Source organism: Chelmon rostratus, chromosome 2 (assembly GCF_017976325.1).
Source record: "Chelmon rostratus isolate fCheRos1 chromosome 2, fCheRos1.pri, whole genome shotgun sequence".
Lineage (NCBI taxonomy): Eukaryota > Metazoa > Chordata > Actinopteri > Chaetodontiformes > Chaetodontidae > Chelmon > Chelmon rostratus.
The window spans coordinates 26,378,940-26,397,577 of record NC_055659.1 but is presented as its reverse complement, the minus strand read 5'-3'; positions in this window follow the sequence as shown (position 1 = coordinate 26,397,577).

The window sequence follows — 18,638 nt, the reverse complement described above, 5'->3', positions numbered from 1 at the left end:
CCGCTTCCGTCTTGTTTTTCCTGACGTGTTCCCCCATCTCTCTCTCCCTCTCTCCCCCTCTCTCCCCTTCTGTATCATGGAATATCACTGTGGGGCAGAAATCCCCTCATTGACGGCTGCAGGGCTGCATAATGAGAATAAATGAGCTGGAAGTAAATATGCAGGCTGTGTGCTGTTTGCCGCTCTATACCAGTCAGCCCATAGGCTTTCATCAAAAATGAAGATGGATTGTGTCGCCAAAAGCCCATAACAATGCTGCAGTGTTTTATTTATCTAAAGCAGAATTCAAAGGCCATTTCAAAGGATTTAACATGTGCACTCATTCCCATTTGGAACATTTTGTTTATATGCTGCTATCCTTGTTGCTGATATTTATTTTAAGTGAATAATACGGTGATGATCCAATATGTTAAATTGCATTAGCGGTGCCATTTCGCACTTACACAAACAAACAGTTAGCATGTGTTTTTTATCACAATGGAGGGAAGGGCACTGAACCTTGTGTAGCTGCGGTGGTCTGCTGATGTGAATCACCCACTCCTTCAGCTGCTCCTCCCCCAGCCTCATGCAGCAAAGTTGGTGGCTGCATTATATGTAATACAGGCCACATAGGCAAGTCATCAGTTCCTCCTTAGAAGACAATGCAACGGGAAAATACAAAGTCAGTGCAGCACAAAACCCCACACTTGGAATATTCATGAATATCATCAAGGCAAAGAGTTACAACGCTTCTGTGTTAGTCTGACTGAAGCTCCAAACACAAAATAAATACCCATCTGTTTTCATAAAAACGAAAACACAGCAGCATGGCGCAGGCCAAACCTCACCCAGACCATAATGTAAACAAACAATAAGTTGTCAGGAAGGATAAAGTGCCGCCTGTCAGCTCTGAAGCCACTGGAGGGTAAATCTCCTTTTGAAAGACTGTGTTATCAAATGTGTGTGCTCCAAGCTGCAAGTTGTTCACGCACAGCTGCTGGTCCACAAATACTGAAAGAAAAAGACAAGAAAGAAGGAAGAAATGGTTCAATCATATACACACAGAGAAATCACACACAAGTAAGTAAGTAAGTTAATTAGATTGAAGTAAAGTTATTTCCTAGAACTGTACCCTGTAAACTCCATGTCACAGTAGAAACAGTGCAGGTGTAAATAATTAAATGAATGATGGCTGAATTCCATGTCGCTGCTTCAGTTTCATATCGTTCATGTTGGCTCGCCGTCACACTGTCATGGTTTACGGGACACATTGAGGCACAGAGCCAGGGGTTACCAGCAACACCTGTGCATTTCCTACACTCTCCACACACTCAGTCAGAGCAGAGTTAACCTGAGCATGAGGACTGGAAACTAGATTTGTCCGAGCATAAAAAAATATCTGGAACAACGCCTCCAGAGCTCACTAATTAACATTTTGTACAATGTCCGTTTTATCTGTAACAAACAAATTAAAAGAATATGAGGGGCTTGCATGCTGGATTAATTATTAGCAGCCAGCAGTGATTTTGCAAAGCTTCCCAAAGTCTTGCGTGTGGCACCATGTGTTGGTACAGAGACCAATAGAAAACCTGTGCTTCATGATCAGGTGTTCAGAGGCGGTGTTCAGATGGATAAACTGTTGTTTGTCAAGGAATCGTTCCAGCTTGTAACTCCACCTCAGACTATTGTTGTTTTTATATTTCTCTCTGTGTACAGATTAAACAAAGAATACATTCACAATAATTCAGCTTTAAATGCAAAAAACGCGTTCCCCCATGCCTCAAGTCTTCATGCTAAGCTAGTCTAAAATGTCCTAGCTCCTGCTTAATACTGATGCACAGACCCTGCATCACAGATGAGAATGCACGGAATACAGATTGCATTGGTTTGCCATGAGCTCTTGCAAATATAATTTATTTATTAATGTATCATTTCTAACCTGGTAGGCACTAAACTGCTGAATGAAATAGTGCTATTGCACACATAAAGATGCTCCACTAGGAACCAGTTGTAGAACAGATGAAGGTTGCAAGCAACATTTTTTATTCACTGTATGCTGTAGGCTATATTGCAGGAATACATCTTGGGAGTCGCCACAGGAGAGTCTGATCACATGTTGTATGATCATCGAGGGCAGCTGTGATTTACTGCACGAAGGCTTTCTGTTCAGACTTCCAGTGGCCCGGCTCTCACCAATCCACCTGCAGCAAAAGAGATCAGAATGAAGCAAGAGCCTCTCCCACTTTTCTACTATGACAATGTGCGAGCGGCATCTGTAGTTTCCCCGTGGCCCCTGCCGAGCCAGCCTCGTAGCACCTTCCAGCGTCGCACAGGAAGCGCCGGAGGCACAGCCGTAGCTTTCGATTCGTAATTAATATCAGCAGCAGGTTGGGAGAGGGCGTTTTTTCCGTGGCAGATTGCTCTGTGCGTAGGCGCTCTCCCCAGAGACGGCCCACTGCTCTGCTTGTAGAGCTTCATCATTTGCCTTCGTGGGATCATTTGCTCCTTTATGAGAGCGACAAGGAGCATCCTCTCACCCAATAAAGGCTGGGAGATACCGTAGTGTCTGGTAGTAGTGTCTGAAGGCAGGAGGGGGGGCTCGCAGTATGAAAGCTGTTTCCATAGCAATCCAAATATTGCAGCTATGAAATTTGAGCTCAGATGAGAGACTGGTGCCAAACGGCCGTCAATCATTTAACAAAGGAGGAAATGGGGAATAAGCTTTCCCTCTCTTCCTACAGTAACACACTGCTTGATAAAGACAGTGTTATCATTAGATGTGAGCATGTTTGGTTTTTATGAATGTGCATGAGAGTGCTTGCCTGTTGAAGCTTAGCGTTTTGCGACCACTGAGATGAAACAATTGATTCGAGTGTCCATGCTCCAGATCTATTACTAAATTTATAATCTTCCATTGTTGAAAATCAGAGGGGAACTGTGTGCACTTCACAGCTGTGCACTAAACATTACCAGAATTTCATGTGGAGGGAGCTTATCTTGACATACAAGACTTGCAAACGCAACTGACCACTCTGTGCTGTGAAAGCAATGAAGCACAGCAGCAAGAAAAGACGGGGCCGAGTCTCTTCTCCTGTGAAAGAATTTACCATTAGGTAATTAAATTTCTCTGTGGTTGGATGCAACACAATGACTGTGTGATCATGCAAATAATTGCCTTTCCGCTTGTACTTGGGCAGATAGGTCGACAGGCATGGCTGTATCAGATCTCCGAGAACACAAGCGGGACACGCATTTACACACAGCGATGTTTGTATATTAATTCATTATTGTGTGAACGGATGCTGAGGGTAAACAACATCGTCAGGTTTCTGATAAGGAAGATGTCATTTACTGTTGTACAATAGGAAAACATCTCTCATTGCTGTCCCTGCAGGCTATATGATGATTCCTATATGAGATTTGAAGGTGTGAATGATGCACCAGTGTTACCCTTGACTTGTCACTGCACACTGCTCTCAGGGGAGGTGCATAAGAAGGTAATAGAATTGGGCCCACGGGATAACAGGGGTGTTATTTTGTCTGTTTCAATTAAATATCTTCGTGAGCCATACCAGGGGGTGACTACATGTTTGGGAGAGGGGCAAACGCCGGCCACAGGGGAGCTGGCGGGATTGGTAATAACCAGCAGAGTGCCTTTAAAAGAGTCTACCAACAAATCAATAACTTTAGATCCAGAACCGCATCTAATCAAGACTTAAGCCCTGGAGCTAATTAAAAAGAAACAATGGAAATCGATAGAAATAATCCTTCACTTTTGCTTCTGTGCCTCCACACTTTTCCTTTAATATCTGGAGCATCAGTCGGAGGGGAAATTCACACAATCTCCTATTATCTCCAAAGATGATAAGAATAAAAATTAAATATGAAACGTGTTGGCAGAAATGCACTGCTCCAGTATTTCCTCCCTCCCTCCTCCCGTCTGTAATCACAAGCACGTGAAGACATTTGCATTAGATATTGCACGTGACATGACATGATGATCTCTGTGCCATAATGGCATTATTAAGTGTGAAAAGTGACATTTTCAGCCAGTGGCAAAATAACTATCAATTAGAGGACACTGCATCAGTGTTTCTCTGCGTTTTCTGGACAGTGACCCTGTTTTTACATCCCAAAATTCCCAATTGCTGACGGGCTGTCATGGAAATTTAAGACATATCTTTTAGTCCATTTAGAACAGCATGGAGGGAATTTACATGTATTGTTTATTAACATGGTGCATTATGGAAAACCTGTTTTAGACTCATACTAGTCAAAATTACATCTGATTTGTATTTATCTTTGGTCACATTTTAGACATTTGATCATCCTTAGTTTGTTAGCTCCAGTTTCAGCCGGCAAAGACTACACACATTTTAGCTCAGTTTCCATCACTAAAAATGTCAGTCTAATTTTAACATTTAACATTGGAAATGTTTCTGTCTTCTGCACATTCCTGCAGATGTCAGCGTCTTTGATGTGAGCATTTATCGTGGCTAACAGCCTTGCAGTGGGAGCCTTGGATGGTTGACAGCCTGCATTGATCCTGCACTCATTCCTACTGTTAGCATAGAAGCACAAAAGATAGCCGACTGAAAGCAACGGTAACACTTCAGCCACTGCGAGAGCTCTTGGTAATTTGACATTGATGTTAGGTCAGTTTTTATAAATTAGTCCAAGCTGTTCGGCTGACACTTTTATTTTTCAGACTGACTTTTACTCTTTGCCTTTGAAGAAACTGGTTTGCAGATTTGCAGACATAGCATTACTAACAACAGCTAAATCAGCATCTAAAAAACAGATCAGGAGCAAACACTGTGTGATTCTGCAGATGCATGGTGGCTGAATAAGCCAATACTGAAATATGTTTTGGTTTTTAAGGGTTAGTTTGTCCAGATCTGCCTTTTTGTCTTCATGTTTCCCTTCCCCTCTGTCTCCTGTCTGTGTGTGCGTGTGTGTGTGTGTGTGTTTACCTGCAGGGCGTGGCTTGCAGGTCTAGTCCGGCCTCCTCCTCTCCTGAGAACACCTGTGACCAATTATTCAATCAAGACCCACCTGCTGTCACAGTATAAAGACGCCTGCCTTTCACCCAGTATTTGTTGAATCGTCTGTTTCCCATCGCTGAGACTCCTGAGCTCTATTGACACTGTTTTGCCTTTGTAGCTGCTTGTGTCCAGGTGCTCACCCTCATGCTCCTGCCTATGCCCTGTCAGTCTGTCCTGACTCTTCATGTGGATCTCCCGTGGACTCTTCTGTTGCACAATTGCTAAACAAACCATTAAACTTTGCCTTTTCACATATTCTCTGTCTCAGAGTCTGAGTTACAGCGTTTGGGTCTGCTTGCTTCTGCACAAGACTGCTAACATCATTTTTATTTAGGTTTTAGTCCCATTGATCCTGTGATGAAATGAACACTGATGAAAACTTTGAAAATTACTTTGAAATTTTTAGCCTTTAACATTTAAGCCTGTGCTACAAATCGGAGGCATGGGTTTGAAAGATGTGGACGTCTAATGGCAAGATGCTAACAAGTTGCAGTGTGGGAATATTAGGGACTAAATGTGGTGATCCGTCCGGATATCTTGACCTTTCCTGATTTTGGTCATTCTGTTAATTTGCCATCTCCCAACTACTGTATATGGAAGCACAATATCAAATTGTACCCCTTGAATATAAAAATAAAACAAATGCATACTAGATCTCCTACAAACCCATCTTCTTATATGTTTTGACCGTGTGTGGGGTCCCGACATCAGGGCTGACAAACTCTGCATGAAATATGATACATATTTTTAAATTACAGGTTGACACTGATGTTGACATCCAGCATGAGCAGAGGAAGCCAAGCTTAGCACACCAAAAACAAATCAAGAGTTTGTTTGGAGGAGCCGGTGTCTGTAGCGCGTTCTCGTACAATTTACAGCGTGTTGCCGCGAAGCTTGTTTCCTGTGTCCCTCCAGCAGGACGAGACATCCTGGATCTTGTTACCCGTCTGATGTGGACACATGAGCTGGTCTACGGGGGGGTCGGTGTGTCAATGAGGGAGCGGGATTCACAGAGGCGCCATCAGGAGGAGGCCGGCAGCGGTGATTCAGGGCTGGTTGATGTCACTTTGACGGAGAACAGAGAGGGCCATGTTGGTGTCAGCGGGGAGCCAGACACTCCGACAAGGTCTGCTCCTCCTCCCTCTCCCTCCACTGCAATCACTCTTGTAATGGCCTTAACTCACAGCCTCTTCCTTTCACAACCCTGCTTTGTACGTCTGAGTCATTAATACTCGTGCTCCTCACAGATAGAATCTGTGTAATCATGTGCTGCATTGATTAAACCTCATTATTCCTCTAATAACATTAGCAGTTAATAGTCTTGAATGAGTACAGATTTGAAATGTAATCATCAATGTATTATCCGGCGAAGAAAAGAGAACACAGTGAATGGAGGCTTAAAAAAAACTTTTCTTCTTTTCCTATGAGTATGAAAAGAGATGGCTGGTTTAGTTGCCATGGTGATATAGGCTACGTGGAATTCAGGAAGTCAATTAGCAATCTGGCTGCATCTCATTAAATGTTGTCTGGCAGCGGTGAGTAGTTGAGCATGGGATTTATTTTTATCAGGGAGAATTACGCTTCTAAGCATTCATGGGTGTCTTATTCTGCGCTTTGCTTCAAAGAGCAGCGGTCAGTTAAAAATATGTGCATCTGTGACCTGTCACCAGTGTGAAGGCCGACAGCTCAGGGCTCCATTTAAATGCTCTAATGCGACTGTTGTAGATCTCAAAAGAGGTATAATCGCTATAGACCACGTGTTTGTCTCCACTCCCTGTGCCAGCGCAAGAGGTGCTGGAGGCTGGGGGCCGTCACAAAAGGCCCTGCTGATAAATCAGTCCGTGCAACAAAGTCCTCGAAACACACACACACACACACATAATTTGCATGAGCCTCCGAAAATACTCTGAAGAAGTTCCTTGCTTTTCTGTCTTGCAGCTTTTGTGTCTCTGAGGCTCAAGGGTGGAGCGTGAGCAGAGCAATTCCGCCACGAACCCAACCCCCAGATGCGCCGGAGAGCTTCTGATATTGCGATGTGAATTCCAAACAGCATTACACCAGCGCTAATGAACAGCAAAATGGATTCACCAAAAGCAGCGCAGGGCTTATCATCAGCACAGGATATATCAAGTCACAAGTATCCGGGAAAATGCTGATGTGTTCTCTGTCCATTATCACTGCTTTGACCGGCTTCATTGTGGGACCTGATGAATCCAGCTACAGAGTCCATTCATTCGTTCATTTACGCGCGGCTCCCGGCAGCAGCGAGGCTTCCTGTCATTGTGTCTGACAGGCAGATGACATCAGCGTGCCCTCAGGCAGCTCTGGGGATGCGGCATCTCTTCCTCATCAAGCAAAATAAAGGAGAACTTTGATGGTATCATCTTGGAGTCACAGCCCCCCCCACCCCCTACTGTCACTGTCACACGACAGGAGACTTCCATTTCCCAGTAATTGAGTTTCTGTCTCGCCTCTTTGTGTTCAGATGAAGATCTGATAAAGTCCTCCCTCCACAAACCTCATCCCCTCTTCTCTGTATACAATACCACCCCCTGAACCATGTTTGTCTCTACTTATTTCCCACTTCACTACACATAATGAATATTTATTAGAAAAATTAGCAGCTAGAACCCTTGTATTGCAAAGCTCCAATAAAAGGATGTCAATTTTAAATAATTAATGAGGAGCATATTTATTTCATTTATGAGTGGGTGTAGGTAACCTTCTTGTTTCCATCAATCAAAAGTATGATTTTGACTTTCAGTATAGATCTGAAGGCGCTGCTCATCATTCAATCCACCCTTCCAGCTTTCAGCCAATCATATGTCTCCCATGAGCACGATCAACAACTGCTACTAGATTTAGCCAATCAGCTCGCAGCTGAGCTAGCTATAGCTTAACGAGACCGCACACGCTACCTGGCCAGCTGGCTAACTAGCTAGCCAGGGATGTGAGCTTGGATTATTAGCCTTCTCTGCATCAAACTGAAGAGACAGTGTTAGCAATGTCAGCTAGCTCTGTTTGGTAGCTGTTGTGGCTTTTTCTCTGAGGAACATTTTGAATTCAAAATGTGGAGGAATAAACTTTAAATTAAAAAAGCTAACAGCTGTTTTAATTCAGTCTTGTCATTATGATGCTGCGTGGTAAACCAAGCAGCCCAGACAGGCTAGTTAGCCAGCTAGCTAGGTAGCATGTGCAGCCCATACTTGCCCATTTATTGTTTATTGTAAGCATTGTACTCTTCTTTCTTGCTGTCCTCCTGTAAAAATAGCTGCTTGTAATTCTCCTGTATTTTCAACCTTTCTGAAACAACAAAAAACATCTATTTGATGTGTTTGCTAATGCTACACCCCCCTCTGGTACAGCAAGTGGCAGTATTCAGAACATGAGCTGTAACATCTCGTGACGTTTACTCAAACGCCACCCAGCAGTGAAACAAGAAGGAAAAGAGGAAGAGATGGATGGCGTAGCCTACCTGTCAAAAAGTCTGAAAGTTTGTGCATGTTTTTCATCAAATCAGAGGAGGCTTATCATACTTAGTGAGGATCAGCGTTGGTCATAGTCAAGCTTTTTGTAAAATATACCACATGGATTTCGGTGTATCACGCAGAGGGAAGAGCAATAAATCTGCTGAGTATAAAGAGGTGCAGAAACATGCTCCTCCAATGACTGTATTCCTTCTAGCTCTGCCATCCAGTTTCATCATCACCCTCTTATACCAACTATCTCACCTGCCAGCAGCCTCTCCAAATCACAACTGAGTCATAATGTGGAAGTGATCTGTACGTATCCTTTAAGTATTACATAAATAACTGAGTGCTGAACTTATATGCCCTTTTGTGTTGTAATTCACATAATACAGGGATGTTATATTATAGTGTTCCCTCCTGTCTAAATGTCAGCGATTTGTGGACATATTTATCCGAGTGCTGGAACATTTCCATTATTTTCAAATCAGAGGGTTAGTTGGGGTGTCTGGGTACCGTGTGGCTGATTCAGAATTACTCTGCCATTGTTTTTGTTCGAGCTAATATGAGCTCAACATCACTGAATTTGATGTGATTGGCTGAAAAGTGAGGGAGGGCTGAACAACATTTGAAAAAGGACATTTTAAAATAAAATGTCGAAGCAAATTGTACGCCAGTAACGCCAGTAAAGGACAACAAAACTAATGAGGCAAAGTATTTCACAAATTGTTAATTTATTTACATATTTTACATAATTTATTCATGTGATTTTTTTTTCAGTACATCTTTTTATTATTTTAACACACACAAAAAAAAGACTTTTCCTTGCTCTGGTTAAATCTTTGTGGTGCTTTTTATCCTTCCACATGTGCTTTGTTGTGCTGAATAGTAGATTGGCTGCTCTAACAAGAAGCAGGCTTTGATTAGTAGATTTGTATTCACCCTGTGCTAATAATCTGTGTCACAGTGTGACCTTGCATCAGTGCTAAAATCAGTGATGTGCTCGGGGATTAATGTTTAACAGTCTACTTTGTCAAACAGCATTTTAATCCTGAGAGGATAATGGTAATTTGAGGGTGAGTTGTTGAGAAAAGATAACCTCTGATGTCTCCTCAGTGGTCAGTGACTGACACAAATTGATTCATGGGTACGATCCACTGAAACTGTCAAAGATCTCAAAATGCAACCCCCTTTTTCAAGGAAAGGCTGCTGATAAAAGTTGTGATCTGCTTCCCTCTGTTGGTCGGATGAAGAATTACAAATTTTCAGCAAAAGTCATTTTCCTTTCATTTTTGTTGTCTCAGTTGCCCTCCTCTGGCCGTATTTGTTCCTACACACTTGAGACCAGTCTTCTTGTAAATCCAGCATCTTTAAAACCATGGGATGTCATTTTATATGCAATCCCAGGGTATCCCTGTATTGACATAGCTGCTTTTACTGTTTTTTTTTTTTTTTAAACATCCCATGAAAAATGATAGCAGCCAGTGTCAGTCTGGTCAAATCCCTGAAAATGATCAAGCGTCATAATTTAACACCTGCCCACAGAGGAGTAGAGGGTCCTCTCACCATCAAAAAATGTGATGTTTTTAATTCAATATTCTTTTCAAGCTCCTCTTGACTTTGAGATCCCCTTGCCACTGGGGTATCCCATTATTTCCCCCCCACCATTTTCTCTTGAATATATAATTAAAGTCCCTTTTCTACTGTGTCAGCAGGGGGTATTACATAGGGTCAATAGCCTAGCGATTTAACACCAGGGAGATGAATCCAAAGAGTCACTCATATTCATGCCCTTGAGCGAGGTTCTTGTCCTTAATTGCCCCAGTAAAATACAGTTGTTGCAGTGTGCTCCTGAATGTATAAAACATATCATATTTCTTAAAGAGTTATGGGCTGAGATTGTTATTAATGAACTCCAGCAGCAGTATCATCCTACTTTATGGTAGCAATAACATAAAGAAGTCTATTTTTCCCAGCGCAGCCGTATGCAAAACAGGGCCGGTCAGTGATTACTTAGTAATTCATCCTGTTTTATATATAAACTTCTGGCACACAGTTCAGTCCAGAGGGAGAAATGGAGCATAAAAAGCATACACTACTCTGTGCTGACTGTTTGGATTCTTTTAAGAGAGAAAAAAAAAATTGCGTTTAACATTCTTCCCCCGAGGTGCTGGAGAAACACTGTGTGGAGCAGAGCTTGTGATACAGACATGTATGTAAATCTACTCCTCCTCAACGCTACTGCTAATTCCCATGGAGAAGATCTCTGAACTCCGCTCTCACCCACAGCAACTTCGCACCAGCGCAGCCTCCTGCCATGTGTCAGTGCCAGTCTAATCTCGCACCACACACCATCTGCCGCCAGCCCCCCAATTTGGCATCGGTCGCTCTGTGGGGACAGACCAAAACATGCAATTCACGCCTCTGCACATATTGACCACTTTTCTGACGCTGACTGGAGCATGCAGGTTATCAACCGAGACACAGGCAGCACTTCTTAACAACAAAATCACCAGACTATAACGTTTAAAGCTCTAATGGCTATCATGAGTTAATGAGTTAAGGGGTCAGAGCGTAAATGTTTTGACCACAGAGGTTATTTTTGGTGAAGCCTGCGATGATAGAAACTGTATTGTTTGTATTGTTTTCCAGCAGCTTTTGCAGATCCGCTGCTCTTTCTCTTTATTCGCAGTTGTGCCTCTTTAAAACTAAGAAACACAATTGCCCCCACTCTCAGCCCTAGAGACGATGTTGCTCTTAACACGAAAGCAGACCAACAGACAGTGCTATCCTCACACAAAATGTGTTTGTGAACTACCAAATACATGCTTGAGGAGTTAGTGATGCTGTACTACGTGTCTGTGATCATTTGTGTATGTGTATATTTACTCCTTCTATAATTACTATATTACTAAACCCTTCAGCTCCTCAGCCACACTCACAATCACAATCAGAAGTGGAGGCATGTAATGGAAGTAAATGGAATTGAATTTCAAGCAAAGGCTTGATTTAGCCACCACGCAGTTGCCAGGCAGATATCCACAGAAAACAATAAAAGGAAAACATTATTTACAATACGGTAATAAACTCTCACTGCTTGACTTGAAAGGGGGCTCTGAAAAAAAAAAATGGCACAATAAATCAAAACACCTTCTTCTACCAACTTCTTTGCATTTTCTTTAGCATTTTAAGTGATTCGCCATTATGGTGAATGACCTTTAATGACCCACAGAAGGAAGTGCAGTTGTGTGGTACTCGACAATAAAATCACGCATCATTTACACATCCAGCAGCTACAGAGCAACACGATCGTTCATTTGGAGTGGTGTAAAAGGCTGCGTATGCTGGATTTCACGCACACGTGGGATGAATAAAAAGGATTGTGGCTGTGTGGCCTGTCCCGCAAAGTCTCGCCTGGCTCTGACAGCTGGCGACAGCGAACTACAAAGTGGTGAAACTCGCCAAATGTTTTTAAAATAACGTTTCCACTACAGTTACTGTGCTCCGTCTCTGACACAGTCCACGAAAAGCCACCATTATGTCCGCTGCACCATAAAAGTTTGATAATTTATGTGGATAATGTGAAACACCAGAAAGGCCAAAACCTAGCTGGCACTGTCATTTCCAATTTACAGTTCTCCCAACACTGGAGGAAAATGCTACTATTCCCACCCTTCATAACTTGTCTGAAATATGAGGGTGTCGAATGAAAAAGCCACTTAGGAAATAGATACAGGCAGCCATCTCTAAATCCTCAACACTGCCACGATAGCTTTATGCGCCCTCCGCCTCACTTCAAGCACGTCTGGCTTATTGAGCGCAATGAAAACCTATTGAAGCTAATTTCCCACAGATGACGCGCCTTACCCGGTGTGCCAAACCAAGATGGCCAGTGAAGCGGACGGTCGTCAGGGACCGTACAGTTATGATGCACAGGAGGTGATGTGTCCCTGCTGCCTGACTCCCCGGCCTCCACATTACAGTCTGTGACAGTAAACGGCTTTACACTGTGTAACTCAGTTTGTTCAGCCTGCTTATTGGGCATACACTGGACTGTGACATGCGACACTGACAGATGTATGGTTTTGTTGCCGCCTTCACATGAGAATGTCAGATAGCTGGGTTTCTCCGACAACTGCAGCGACCCTTCCTTCATGTGGCATCAGCTCCGGCTTGCCTGCGCCCCCACCTGTGGCGGCGACACTCTACTGACTCGTCTTTTGAAGTCCACTTTCACATCAGACCCTTTTTTGTATTTTTTCAGCCATTGTATGTGTCTCTGAGCCGAAAACATTGACATTGCCATTGTGACGGTCTGCCACTCGGCCAATTTGCATTTGTTACCGATTCCAGAGTACAAACAACAAAATAATACATTTTTCCTGGCCTTCACCTCAGTGAACAGCACCTTGATCTCACACTTGCTGAGGTTTTCCTTTTTCGTGTGTTCAGCAGGATTGCCCATTGTTATCTGGACAGAAGGTGACAGGAGGGGCGTAGTTATTGTCATTTGCATAGTAAGTGGCTCGTACATGTGCGCTCAATTTCAAGTTGATTGGGATTTATGTGTGCAGGAGCTGGTGTGCACACAGTTTTATACAGGTGGAGATTTCATTGCGTACATTTTGTGAATACGCCACAAAGCTGCGTAGTGATTTATCCATGAGGCCCCTGGTGAAAGGCCAACATTTATTCTCTTCGCTCTGTTTTGGTCTCTACCAACTCCTGAGGGAAATATCTGTCTGCACTATGCTCACCAGCTAGTCTCTGTGTCTGTCTGCCATGCTGTGTTCTGAATTGCACTTAGAGATCAATCATCATCACCTTTCAAGTTGATATGTCTTGCATGGGACTTCAGAGATCAATTGTCAGTAACGTGATGATGGTGTTGGTGGTGCTTATTACAAATCAACCACTGCGTCTATTGTAAGAATAAAAAAAAATATATCTTATATCTTGTGGACTCTTCCCAAAGACACCAGGTACACGATAAAACAAACATAAAACTTTTCATCAGCTGTGTTGAATTGTGGAAAATCTGTTTTTAATCAACAGAAAAATTGTACTGTATTCTGGCTTAATGAGACTGATTTTACATACTTGCGCGCCGAGGCCATGTGAGAATGAAAACATCTGTTCCTTGGGACTAATTGAAAACAGCTTGTCTGGCTCGAAGGTTATTTGTGAAATCTGTACAGTCAGTAGTGAGTGGCAGCTAAAATATTTACTCTGCTGTAGCCACAAACTTCAAATTCTTTCAAAAATTGAATTGGTTGTTGCTCAGTTGGTGCGATTGGGAAATTGGGAGGAAATTGTGCTTTTACTGTCACTAGTCAGTCAAAGTACAGCTACAATACATCTATATGTATTATAAAGATATGTTTTGAATTCAAATCTGTACATTGAGCATGTAGTAAGAACATTTCAGTCCTCTCTTCACCCTGGAACAAATGTACTGGAATTTAATAAAAGTGCTCACACGGCTCTGAGTGTTAAGCATACACACAACTAGGAGACTGTAGGCTGCAAGATGTGGCCTGTAATGAAATACGGCTCAGTCAGCCTTGTAAAAAAAAAATGTGTCATGAACAACATGTGTCCATAATCTGCACGTGCACAAACACCGCTGCTCCTGCAAATATTTAATTATAGCATTGGAGCACATTCGCCACCCTATTTTAGCCTTGCTAACAAGGCCAGCAGAGTTTCCAATTATTACAACCGTCAGGACCACTTCTCAAGGGCTACAACCTTTAAAAAAAAATGCAAAAGTGAGCAGCAGAAGGCCTTATTTGATTAATCGGTGCAGCCAGTGTAAAGTGTGTGGCAGGCCCAGAGGGAGCGGGGCAGTGTAGGGAGCAAGCACCCGAGCTGGCTGGAGAAGCACTGGGGAAGGCTGTTGACAGTCACCAACCTCATTAGAGGGCTAGTCAGAGGCGGCTTGTTGCAGTGCAGTCTGCTGGAATGTGTCTACACCGAAACACTGCGAGCGCTCTGAAGCCTGCTGGTGCGTTGTAGCCGTGTCAGGCCGAGAGCGGAGCCCAAGTCTGTTTGTACCACTGTGCTGTTTTGACATTAATTATCCTCCAACAGCCTGCAGGCTGGAGCTCATAGACAGCTATTGAGAATTTGTTCTGTAGCGGTGTCTTTAATTCACGATGATAGTTTTAAAATGTTCCTTGGTACGGGAGCTACGTTAGCATTTTGTCTATCTCTGGAATTTTTGTTTCTCCTGTGTCCCTGTCAAGACGTCCCTGGTCTTTGGGTTGCAGAATTTTACTCAATATATGTCCAAATGTTTTTACCGTATATAATGCGAGTGTATCGTCACCAACCAAGTGCAGATCCTGCTCATATTCATGCGATGATGCATTGCAGATTGAGACAGCCCTGAAAGAAAAACCAATGTTTCTGAACATTAGCAGCTGTAGAACACTGGCCTGGCTCCTGTGTCCCAGAACTGTGCAGCTCCGGTAATGTGAGATAAAACTGACAGAGCAATAACATTTCTACCCTCTCTAAACGGCTGCGATGGGATCAAGGTATATCCAGAGGAGCAGACGAGGTGGTGAAAGCGGCACTTGGGTACTTATTTATCGCAGACTTCAATAAAATGGGTTGGAATCGGCCATGCCTACCTCATATCCTTGGTTTAACCGCAGCACAACAAATTAATGCAGCTTTACCTGAGAGAAGACACATCACCAGTGAATAACCTGTTGCGGGATGAAAGTACTGTAAAGCAAAGAGAGCCAGGCTTTCATTCTTTTTTTTTTTTTTTCCGGGTGAAAAATAGTGTTGTGATGCTCCCAGATTGCAAGAGTGAATACAACAATGCTTCAGCGCTCCCTGGAGAGAGAAACATTACACTATTTACAGCCCTGCTCCGTCCCAAGAAGCAGCTTGAAAAACAACCTGTGTCACCCGCCGATGGGATATGGCGCCGAAGCGATTGCAATGCAAGGCGCAATTATCAGTGCAGGGCGACACGCAGAGGCAGCGTGGCATTAGAGCAAACTGCTCTCCACAGCCTCCTCACGGCTGCATGAACAGCACAGCACCATACCAGTGATGTAGAGGTGGATAAAAACAATGAACTCCAGTTGGCATCATAAAATGAACAAGTATATAAAATGAACTATTATATAATTTCCATAGTGGAAAATGTCAACCATGATGATCAACTATGCACACCACAACTTCCTCAACATAGTGATTTGATAATGATGCTACATTAATAAAATAAAGAAGATATTAGAGAGACTGTATCAATAGGAAACATATTTTAGAGAAAACAGACATAAATCAAGTTCCTCATACATACAGGTATACAGTATAAGTATAAGTATAGTATGAGCCAGTAATTTAATGGACCTCCCGAGTAATTTTACTGTCTTATTACTATAAGCACTATTGGGTTAAAGCTGTATAGAATTTGCACTAGATCATGAGATGACACAAGATCGCGCAAGCCAAGAATCCATCTGGCCGTACTTAAAGGTACGAGCTTATGGCTGAATCACCATGGACTGGACCAATCAGCATCAAATGGGGAACTACCAGCAGGTACCGGCGGCCGTGGTGTAGGTGTGTCAACAGCAAGAGGAATGACTGTTTGTTCGAAAACAAAGATCAGCTTTAACATTGCTATAGCACCGGTTGCATCAGAGCTGGAAAGGCTTTTTCTCTTTGCCTGTTGGGCTTCGGGAAGAGTTTCGCTCTCCTGCTATGGCATATGGCTCATTGACCTGTTTAAGTTAGCCTATCGTAGACAGTGATAGACAGATGGTTCATCCAATCACCTCCAAACACTTTCCACAGATGACTTGTCAGACTGCTCTGTGTTACAAGCCAATCTGGCACATGAGGTTACCACACTATCTGCTCAGTACCAAACAACAGGCGGACAAAGTTTGCAAGTACCCGGTGAACAGGTTTAGCAGCTACAGATCTAAGAGTACAGTGAATATTAGACTTTGATTTGTCAGGAGCCACGTCTCTAAATGAAGGAAAATGCTGATCCATGTGTACTGGACGTGTAACCAGGCAACTGTTTTTATTATTTTTTATTAATGCGCTATATAAAGTCATAGTGTGTCACATGTTGTATTTATAGCTTTTCCACTGAACCTTAAAAAAATCCATTTATGCAGCTTCATGGTAAGTACATCCTAACCTTTGTCAAAAATTCCCTCTGATGCAATAATTCAAAGCCAGTGGTCATACTGGAAGGGCAGCAGGGGAGGACAATATGACCCGATATAACCAAATATGTGTTGTGCGGTATTATATCACAGTATTACAGAAATAAAATGGAAGCTCAACTCAACACATAATTCTACCTTTTTTGCTCTATTAGCAATGAAAGAGAACTTATTTGAAGAAAGAAAAACAAAACAGATGCATTTATTGGCTCCAAATAGGAATAAAAATGAGGTATAGACCTGCATGTAACCTGCATGTAGGTAATTAGTAAAGGTAATGTGATTCATTCTTAGAGTTAGACAAGTGGATTAGACATCTCAGCAGCATTTGTCTGGCAGAAGACCTGAGGTATATTATACAAGCACAGCGGTCAGTGTATGACGGGACATGTCTATGAAGAACATTTCCATACGGCAGCGACAGGCACACATACTGACGCAGCAGAGGAGACTTTCCTGTAGCAACAAAACCAGCTGAGCTTGTGCTGCAGTATGAAATGTGGAGATAACAGTAGCTTTGGCTATTTGAGACGACAAAAAAGATGGGGAAAAACAGTTTCCAGCATCAAACCTACTGCTCTGCTTATGCCATCGGCTTTAAGTGAGATTTAACTTTCATGCAGTTTCAGTTTCCTGACGGTCCCTCAATATTAAATACTCCAGAATTGCTCCAGCGAGTGGGTTTGCCATTGATATTACTAGCCACTTTAGCCACAGAACATGCTAACGTAAATTAGGCTAACCAACAAAATAAAAAGTAAAGCAACATAAAAGTGGCAAAACTGACAGATTAACAATGTATCGATCCAATCTATTGCTGAACTTCGCAGTTTTGCTTTGTGTTGGCGCTCAAAAGCAGTCGATTAGCGCGAAAATAAAGAGAGTTTGGAAAGAGTTTTAATGTGTTGTTGCAGAGACATTCGCATCAACTTAGTCCGCTGGGTCTTCACTTCCTCTGATGGTCCGATTAGATGAAGACTTTTGAGTTGGTTCTTGCAGCAACGACAGATATGTGTGGCTCGTAATGTTGCCTTCCACAGCTTGGTCTGACTGGAGTCAGCGTTAAATGAGGAAAATCGTGGCCCGTGGATGTAATTCCAGTTCTATAAGTATGTACTTAGCCGTCTACCTGCATGTTATTGTTGTCCTGTGTTTGTTTTACCCATCCATACACCCCACCTTCCTCCAAATGCGGTCCTTCTTGCTCTTTATGCTACGTCGCCTGACTTCCTCCTTTGCTACTGTTGTAATTATTACATCATAATTACCATCAGAGGTCACAGCCTAACACTAACCAGAAATATGGGTTGTCATGACCTTCTTGCCAAGTTGACCTACACACTTGTTTTCCTGGACAGGATGGACTCATTCCCACATGTGAGGGTGAATAGGGGTCCTACAGCTCATTTTTTTCACCAAGACCCCTGGCAGCTTAATCTGACCATAGTATACATGCATGCATTAGCCCTTTAAATGGAGAATGAGCAGAGAACATTACCAAACAATATGAACAAATGAATTCAACAACCAAAAAATGCTAAGAATATCAAAACACAATTTGTAGGTTTTACAGAATGTGGTCAGTGAGGTGCCTCCAATATATCAGACAGATAATAAACAGTTGATATTGGCTAAATATGTAAAATTGGTTTTAGCCAGTTTTCCCCTTTTTTCCCCTCCGTGGTGGCAGAGATAGACATGCTGTGTTCCTGCTGATCACAGTCGAGTATTTGGAATCACCTTAAAAACAATGAAGACCTGCTTCATGTGCTGATGGATAATATCAGATTCAGTGCAACACAGTTGGACTGAAATTCAGTTTCCAGTGGATGCGTGCTCTTGGTTTGAAGTCCTCCCGTGTCAAGCAGGCTCTTCCACCTGGCTGTGTTTCACTGGTAGTCAAAAATGGATGCACATCGATGTGCGATCTAGGTTTTCCAGCT